This window comes from Phoca vitulina, unplaced genomic scaffold (assembly GCF_004348235.1).
Source record: "Phoca vitulina isolate PV1807 unplaced genomic scaffold, GSC_HSeal_1.0 scaffold15, whole genome shotgun sequence".
Lineage (NCBI taxonomy): Eukaryota > Metazoa > Chordata > Mammalia > Carnivora > Phocidae > Phoca > Phoca vitulina.
The window spans coordinates 30,793,082-30,803,306 of NW_022589718.1; positions in this window are offsets into that span (position 1 = coordinate 30,793,082).

The window sequence follows — 10,225 nt, forward strand, 5'->3', positions numbered from 1 at the left end:
AGAGTGATTTATAAATCTGTAAATCTTCCCAAGGCCACAGAATGTCATCTATAAGTGACATCTGTCCACTACAAAGAAATCTGAAAGTCTAGTTTCCTATTGTCACTGTTCTTGCTACCGATCTGCTCTAAAATATGCACACTGCTGTTCATTGTTCTATCCAGCTGCATGCCTATTGCTGAGATTGAGAGACCAGATTGACTCATCCACATTTATTACAGCTTGGTTTTATAGCCATAGTCCCTTTCACTCGTTATCACTTTGTGGCAGAAAATACTCCCATTAGTGTAACTCTGGGAACATGTCCCTGCCAGACCAAAGCCCACATCAGCCATGGGCCATTTTGGCAATTCTTTCATTTTAACTCCCTAGCTACAACCAAAAAAGAAAAACAAAACAAAACAAAAAACAGTGAAGTTAATTCTTGCTTTCCTTTCTATAAATACTTCATCAAATCACAGAGGTTGAGAGGCTGATACATGTAAGCTGAAAGAACTGGTACCACTTCTTGTGAGCTCTTATACTTCTAAGAAACAAATCTTTTCCCTTGCCGCTCCCAGCTCTTTCCTTCCTCTGAGTTTGGTTTGCACATTTAACTTCAATCTTTTTGCTTTTTTCTTAAAATTTTCCTCCATTTAAATCCAATAAATAATTCATATTACTATATTCATTCATTTTAAAAATAATTCCTCCAGTGAAGACATTACACATTATCAAAGATATGAAAATGAGCACTGGCACTTTTCTATTAATAATAAAAAAGAAAATAGTAATTTGCACATTTATAGGCACTTCATATGTCAGGTAGAATTAGATCAGATGAATATATCCTAAAACAGTGTTTCTCAAACTTTAATGTGAGGATGCTGTTAAATGCAAACTCTGTTTTATTAGGTATGACATAGGGCCTCAGACTTTCCATTTCTAGAAACCAGTCAGAGTGATACAATTTGAGTGGCAGGGTCTTAGGAAATTTGAGTTGAATGTATCATCTTTGGGCCATCTATGTTATTATTTTTTTTGATACCTGACTACTTTAATAACAACTCTTGAAAATAATATAGAACAAGTAAAACACAAACCTGGAAGAAGAGTACACTCTGTAAAAAGTAAATAGATATTTATTTTCTTTTTAACTGTATCACCACCATTATTCCTTCATTTTACTTTTTAATTAATTCCATACAACTTGAATTAAGAATTCATTGTTTTGGGAAAAAAAAAGAAAGAATTCACATTTTGGCTACTTGGAATATGTCTTTCTGAAAGTGACCAATGTGACAGTTTGATTGTTTAAGTAATATTCTCTTGAAGGATTTCTCTGAAATATATTATTTAAATTTTGCAACAGATATAGATATGTTTTAATATATTTTAAATACTTGATGTGTGCTAACTTAAAAAAAAGACCAGATTATTTTGTGTAAAGATACATTATTGAAATTCAATTTTCTTTAGACCATTCAAGGATCCATTTTCTTATTTTTCCTAATAAGCTATTAGTTTTAGATCATTTATCACTTATTTTAATAATTTCTATAATTTTGTTCATAATATTGAATTGCATTGAAAAAATATAATTATCTGTATAAAGGTTTCTTTTTAAAGCAAACTTCAGATTTCCTAATGGTACTGCAGCCTTAATTATACTTCAAAAATGACAAGACCACATAGAAATACTTATAAAACATACTGAATATTCTTTTGTAGTCTATTGATCCAACGGAGAAAATTGTTCTTTGTACTAAATATTTCTGCATCTTGCTAAAAGTAGAAACAGATACTGGCTCATTGAAAAAATATATCTTTAGGGGCACCTGGGTGGCTCAATCAGTTGAGAGGCCAACTCTTGATTTCAGCTCAGGTCATGATTTCAGGGTCCTGGGCTCGAGCCCCACATTGGGCTCCCCACTCAGCAGGGGTCTGCTTGAGGATTTTCTTTCTCCCTCTCCCCTTACCCCTCCCCCTGCTAGAACTCTCTCTCTCTCTCTCCAAAATAGATAAATATGTATTAAAATATATCTGTATATGTCTTTAAAATCATTTGCAAGATCCAAGTTACATAAGAATTTAGCTTCTATCCAGAAACCAAAATTAACCGCCAACTCTAAAATTTTGCATGGCACATAATTCTCAGATAGCTTGTACCCTTTCTAAGCTGATTTTTACTGCTATACTAGCCACTTTCAATATCAACCAGGCAGCAAAGGTTTACTCATCTTTTATCTCTAGTAATTATACTCCAAATACCCCCCAGGGTGGTGGATTGATGAAATACAGTTACACAGTAGTAAATTTTTAAATAGAGACACTTAAATGGTGCACTTTGGGAAGCTTTCCATTAATTTCATGTAAAACTTTGCAATCCATTGTCTTTTATTTCCTTTGGTTACCACAAGGGTCAGAGATACAACTTTAGTGTAAATACAGTTTTCTTAGTTCATTCTGATATTCATGTATAGTTACCCTCTTAAAAATTGTTCAAGCAAAAGAAATTGTTCAAGCATAATGTAAATAGTCAAGAATAATGCCACAGTTTTCTAGCCCTTATTATATAATGGTGACTTGATGGACATTAGAATTTTGTTGCAGTTTCAAATAATAAAGAAGCTAGTAGTTTCTTATTAAAGAAATTCCATTATTCTAGGTATTTCTGGAGATTTTCTTTGGGAAATAATTGCAAGGCCATTGAAAAGCAACATGGGAAGTTAATCTCATTAATTTATAGTTTCAATTCATCTGACTTCAGATATTTTGACCCAACTTACTCACCATTTTAACTCCCATATTCTAAAAGAAATAGTAACCATGAGTGTTAATTTTCCTATACCTATCTACATACAGACATTAAACTAAAAGTATCAGGTCATAAGTCTAAGAGGTTAGGTGAAGCTCAAAATCCAGAGGCACATCTGAAGAGTTCATGTAAGTCAGAATTCAAGATTTTATGAGTATGAAATAGGAATCTAAAGAAGAAAAATTCACCAGTTGTTATAAATAAGATGACTAGAGTCCATAACACTAGGATTGCCTCATCTAATATAACCCAGGCTTATTGACATCCTGCTGTTTTTTCGTATTGTGTAATCCATCTCCTTGAACTGCTCTCCATTTTTGATTATACAAATGCTTTATCTTATTCATGAGTGACTGAATTGTCACTACTTCCTCTAGGGAGTCTGATCGATATTAAAATATTATCTCTTTGGTCAAATGTTACAATCAGTATGCCATTATATAATAAATGTTGCCTAAAAATATGTATTAACTTACTTCTTACAATTGGATTTTATATTGATTGTTTTTCAAATACTCATAGCGTAGAGAAGTAGAAGTAGGCACATGCTGGGTGTAATCAAAATAGTAATTGATATTTTGTAGAAATAAGCAGCTGACACAGGCTGACTCTGCAGCCAAACTGCCTGGGTTTGAGTTCCAACTTTATCATGCTCTCGGTGTTAAACCTTACCTCTCTGTGGTTGGTTCCTGTATCAGTACAAATGAGAGTAGTCTTACCTTTTAGGTTTGTTGTTATGGTAAATGAGCTAATATATTCAAGAACTTATGCCAGTGAGCAAAAAATAATAAATAATCAGAAAATGGTAGCTATTATTATTTAACAATAACATTTGTGTTGATGACATTTTCATGCTGTTGAAAGTTGTTGCTTACTTTATATATGCAAACAATTACTAAGTGATTTATTTTGAAGATTCTGAGATATTACTTGCAATCATCTGAATAATAATTTTGTTCTAAATAGTAAATGATAAAATATCCAAATAATGCCCTAGCATTTTGGTTCAGACTCACTTCACTTCAAAATACCCTAAATTGATTTCCTCAATAAGTCCTCTTTATTTAGAGAATATCAGTTTTATTTGAGTTCTACGAACTCATTCTCTGTAATTCATATACAATGATTAGGACTAGTATCTTGTTCCTAAGCATCACCGGTCTGTTGCCAGATTACCCTTCTACAACACAAAATTGAAGAAAAAAAAAAAAAAAAGTTTAATGAATCAGTGATTCAGTAGCACTCTTGGAGAGAGGATAATTATTGACATATACTTTCATCATCCATGGGATAATTAAAGGCAAATTGATTGTGGTCTCAGGTAAGAGTTACCAAGGTACTCACATCTGAATTCACACTTAGGAAAGCTCTTGTACCTTTGACTTTAGATTTGCATACACTTCCACAGAGTAACCAATGCAAAGTATAACAGTTGATGGTGTGGAAGTGCACAGTCTCTTTGTGCCTTATTAAATATATGAGCAGGCTAAGTAGATTATAAACCTAAGGTTAGATATTTGAAGGAAACTGTGTAGTCGGTTGGCTGTTACATGCAGAATTTCAGAAATTATGGCGTATCTTAATCCAGTGTGTTTGTCTGTTTGCTTGTTGTTTTCCAAACTAGAATTCCCTTAACTCAAAGAGGAGGGAAAATACTTTAAAAAGAAATAACTATGTATGACTCAGCTATAGATTATCATAAAAATAAACAATGATGCAGAATGGGAAGAGGTGTTAATCAATACATAAGGGATGTACTGTGCAGTATGATTGTTTGAGCAACCCAAATGATTGATAGAAATAGGTGAAACACTGCTTTGTGTTTGGCTGAAACCAAAAACAAAAAAAAAGAGAGAGAAACATTGTGACTGGGGAATAATGACTTTTCCAGATTCTATAAAATAATAGTATAATTTAAGAAAACATATAATGTCCCCCGCCTATATTTATAATGCACTATAGACACTATTTTGACAAAACTGGAATGTATAACTACTATCTATTCCAAAGTAGTCAAATCATTCTTTATTTGTGTTAATCCTTTTTAAAGAAGTCTAATATGTAATATATGTATATTTTAAAAATGATTACATAGCTAGAAAAATGGTATTTAGTGGGCACTATTCCCTAGCAATAAGTTATGTAAATTATAAAGTAATTGTATATACTTGTAAGTATAACTTTATATATTTAGCTTAATACTTTATATAGTAGGACTCTGTGTAAATATCTACATATAATCAAAACTAGCTTAGTGAGGTGTCAGGTTGAAGAACTAGATAGCACACTGCTGTATGTAAGAAATTAAAACCTCAAACTAAAATCCGATTCTGTGTATTGTGAACACTAGCTAATCAATTAAAATTTCACAAGCATATCATCTCTGAACTACAGAAGTTTCCTTATCTATTAAAAAAAGGGACTAATAATAAGTTGAACAATCTAAAACTACCATTTTGTATGTCAAAATGAACAAACACCAACAAATTCATATATTCTAAACCTTAATGTTCCATTTTTTTGAGGATATAAAATTGATACATTAGTAGTTTTCAAATGTTAGTTTTTATTCAGATCAGCATTGCGGTAATAGTAAAAGACTATAAACAACTCAAAGTCTGTCAGAGGAAATTGTCCAATTAAATTATGATACAAAACTATGCCTTAAGATAACAATAATAATAAATACAGTATTAAATAAAAAGAGAAAGTAAAATGTAGGGCTTTTTTTTTTTACATTTTGTGTTATAAGGGAGTAAAAATAAATATATATATATTCATATTTTTCCTTTTTTGATATTAAAAAAAAAAACCTCTGGAAGCATGAAGTTTCTGTATGGGGAGGAATGATAACTTATTCCAAGGTGTGCAAGAGGAATTTGTTATCTTTTCTTTATGGCTCTTTCTTTTTACCTAGTCTTTTATCACACTCTAATTGTATTAACAGTAATACAACTTTTCCTGATTTGTATTTAGTATGTTAGAATTTCCTTTAATCTTCTAAGTTCTTCTAATATTCAGATTTCCAAAACTGCAGTACATTCCAGAACTCATGCTAACCTCCCTCAAGGGCTCATCCTATTCCAAGATGCAACAGAAAAGGTAGTAGCCCAGTTTACTTCTTAACTTTTTATCCATTTGAATTCCTTCAAATTCCTCTCTTTTGCTTTTTTGCCCCTTGTACATCGATATCAAACTTTTCAAGAGAGAAACACTCATTGGGAGTATCTCATTAACATTTAAGGAAGCGTCTACAATGAGAGGTGTCAAACCCCATCCATGTGTGCAGGTCCTTATCAATGCCCTGTCTACAGATTCTTGCTTTGGCTCAAATATCAACCCATAGAACAGTAAATTGTGACCATTATAGCATGGACACATTACATCAGACATGCCACACCTATACAGAAAAATTCACCTGTGAATATTTGGCCAAATTGGACATATATTTGGACATAGGCTCTGAACATAGCAAAATCTCAGTTTCTGTGAATATCAATTACTTATACAAACACTAAACTTACCTCATACAGTCTATATTAATTTTCCCACAGTTTGAGTGACAATCACATGGACCTTCAAGACAGTGATAAACCATTTATTGATGAGGATGTTTTGAAGGGTTTGAACAGAATAATGGCGTAACGTGATTTACTTTTTTTAAATGAACATCTGGTTGCTCCGTTGAGAACACAGTTGGAGGGGGAGAAATGGAATTGAGAGTACTGGTGATAAATTTCTTCCCAACAGAGAATGTATAGGAAGCAGACTGACCTAAATTGTTTACTTACTGACTAGGTTGATATTTGTTCTCAAAATTGAGATTTGGAATATGACAGGAGGAGAGAAGTTTTGATAGTGTTTATGAGGTAAATTTGGACTGTCCCTAGGACATCCAAATTGTATTATAGTAATAATATTTTGCTACACTAGACAGAGGACTCAGATGAAGATATAAATTTAGGTATCACCACAGATTAAAAACATATTCATAAGTATTCTTTTTAAAATATACTTTTATTCCTAATATAAATAAAATTTAAATCATCTTTTAAATACTATCATTTTAAAACAAAGACTTCCTTTACCTTATTCACCAATTTAAAGCCCAATTCTGATCAGATTAGACCATCATGATTGTGGGAACACTCATGTGGTATTATTGGTGAATTGGTTGAGTGTGGACTGACATGAGACTGATAATCTAGGGGCCACAGTTTGGGGAGAGGGACCCACACTTTCACTGGCATTACCTCCAGGAGCCCCACCAGCTTCTTAATGTGAAGATTCAAGACAATTCCCTCATAGATCTGGTTAGGGAAAGGGAAAAACAATCATTGTGAAATATATGCACCACCTTCCTAATTATAAGGGGCTAGTCTCCAGGGAAAAAGAGTTTTCCAGACCCTTATACCAGCTGAAGGAAGGGCACTCTTCCTCTCAAGTTCCCTCTTATCTTTCTATCTCCCCTAAAGGATGATAAGAATAGAATCAATAGGGGTCTGGACTTCAAGGAAATAGATTGAAAATGCAGTAGTCAGAGAAGGGAGTAGGGGTATGGTGGGAAAAACTACACCACTGGAGAAATAGTTGTGAGGATCATAGCCAAGAGACACAGTCTCCCCAAAAGACTGAGATTTAATCACAGAACTATACAACATCCCAACACACCTTATTACCATACCAACAGGGTCCCAGTATATTAACAGTAAATTATAGTTGAAAGAGCTCTATGATGCAGACTTTATATGAGGAAGTGATAAAAAAAAATACTAGAAAAATTTGAAGCCTCTGGCACTCAGAGCTACAGCAAATGAATTACAGCCCAACTCATAGCCAGAATAACATAGAATTTCACACCACAGACCTATTTACATGAGTTCCTTTAACCCAAATATTATGTCTTTCAAAGAAAAAAAAAACACAATTATAAGGCATGCTAAGTGAAAAAAAAAAAAAAAAAAAAGATAGTGTGAAGAGCCTAAGTATGCATCAGAACAAAACTCAGATATGACACAGATTTTGGAACTGCTAGACAGGGATTAAAAATAACTATAATTAACATGTTAAAAAAGCTAATGGAAAAAATTAGACAACATTCAAGAACAGATGGGCAATATAAGCCAAAAGATGGAAACGCTAAGACTGAGTAAAACAAATTCTAGGTATAAAAAATACTATAATGGTAACAGAAAATGACTTTGATGAGATCGTCAGTAGACTGGACAAGGCAAAGGAAAGAGTCAGTGAGCTTGAAGGTCTGTTAATAGAAAATTTACAAACTGAATGCAAAGGGAACAGAGAATGGAGGGGCAGAGGACAAAACAAAAAACAAAAAACAAAAAACAACCAATATTCAAGAACTATGGGACAATTTCAAAAGTAGTGAACATATGTGTAATTTAGAGAAGTAGAGTATGGAGAATACATATTTGAAATAATAATGATGAAGTCTTTCCAGAATTAATGACAGACATCAAATCACAGATTCAGGGAGTTCAAAGAACACCAGTCAGGAGATATGTAAAAAATAGACACAAAAAATTAGGAGTATCATGTTCAAATGTAAAAAATAAAACAACAAAACAAAGCAAAAATATGAAGAAAAATTCTTTAAAGAAGCCAGAGAAAAGGTATAGAAGAATAAAGGTAAGAACGATAGCCACCTTTTCATCCAAAAGCATAAAAGCAGATGAGTGGAATGAAATAAAGTATATAAAAAAAGAAAAACCCCACCAGCCTAGAATTCTGTATCTAGCAAAATAATCTACCAATATTTAAAGAGAAATACTTTCTCTGTTAAACAAAAACAGAGGGCATTCACTGACAGCAGACCTTTCCTGCAAGAAATGTTAAAAGCTCCTCTGATATAAAGAAAATAATATATGTCTGAAACTTGGATCTACATAAATAAAAGAGAAGTATCAGGGAATGAATAAATGAAGGTAAAATAAAAATTGTTATGTCTTAATCCTAAATGATCTAAAAGAGAAGTGTTGAAAGTAGTAACAATATAGTGGGTAAATACACCATGTGGATAAGTGGAATGAGTGAAAACAACGTCATAAAGGACAAAAGAGAGGAATTGGGAGTACTCAGATATGAGGTACCTAGAGTACACATAAAGTGTTATAAAGGTATTTGAAGGTCCACTTAGATGAGTTAAAAATGCATATTTAAATACTGTATCAATTGATACAGGAAAAAAAAATCAGTTGACAGACCCTTTAAATGTTCACAAACTATAAGGAACACCCTCAACCTAATAAAAGGCAGCAACAAAAAACACACAGCTAAGATCCTCCTTAATGAAAGATTGAATGCTTCCACTGAATTCAGGAATCAGACAAGGATGTCTGTTCTCATCATTTTGATTTATCATTGAGTTGGAAAGTATAACCAGTGAAATTAGACAAGAAAAAAGTAATGAAAGGCAGCAAGATTGGGAAGGAAGAAATAAAAACTGTTTCTATTCATAGGTGACATGATCATGTATATAGAATATCCTAAGGAATTCACTTAAAGAAACTATTAGAATTAATAAACCACCTAAGCAAATTTACAGCATACAAAGCCAATTGTACAAAAATCAGTAGTATTGTATATACTAGTGATGAACATTCCCAAATGAAATTAAGAAAATCATTTCATTTATTATGGCACCAAAAAGAATAAAATACTTAGGTATAAATTCCAAAATAAGCTTAAGACTATACAGTGAAACAACAAAATATTGTTTAAAAATGATAATGAAAATAATCTAAATTCAATTTTTTTTATTTTTTTCAAATTTTATTTTATTGTTCTGTTAGTCACCACACAATACATCATTAGTTTTTGATGTAGTGATCCATGCTTCATTGTTTTTGTATAACACCCAGTGCTCCATGCAGAACATACCCTCCTTAATACCCATCACCAGGCTAACCCATCCCCCTACCCCCCTCCCCTCTAAAACCCTCAGTTTGTTTCTCAGAGTCCATAGTCTCATGGTTCATCTCTCCCTCCAATTTCCCGCCCCTTCGTTTTTCCCTTCCTTCTTCTAATGTCCTCCATGCTATTCCTTATGTTCCACAAATAAGTGAAACCATATGATAATTGACCTTCTCTGCTTGACTTACTTCACTTAGCATAATCTCCTCCAGCCCCATCCATGTTAATGTAAAAGTTGGGTATTCATCCTTTCTGATAGCTGATTAGTATTCCATTGTCTATATGGATCACATCTTCTTTATCCATCTGTTGAAGGGCATCTCGGCTCTTTCCACAGTTTGGCTATTGCGGACATTGCTGCTATGAACATTGGGGTGCATATGGCCCTTCTTTTCACTACATTTGCATCTTTGGGGTAAATACCAAGTAGTACAATTGCTGGGTCATAGGGTAGCTCTATTTTTAATTTTTTGAGGCACCTCCACACTGTTTTCC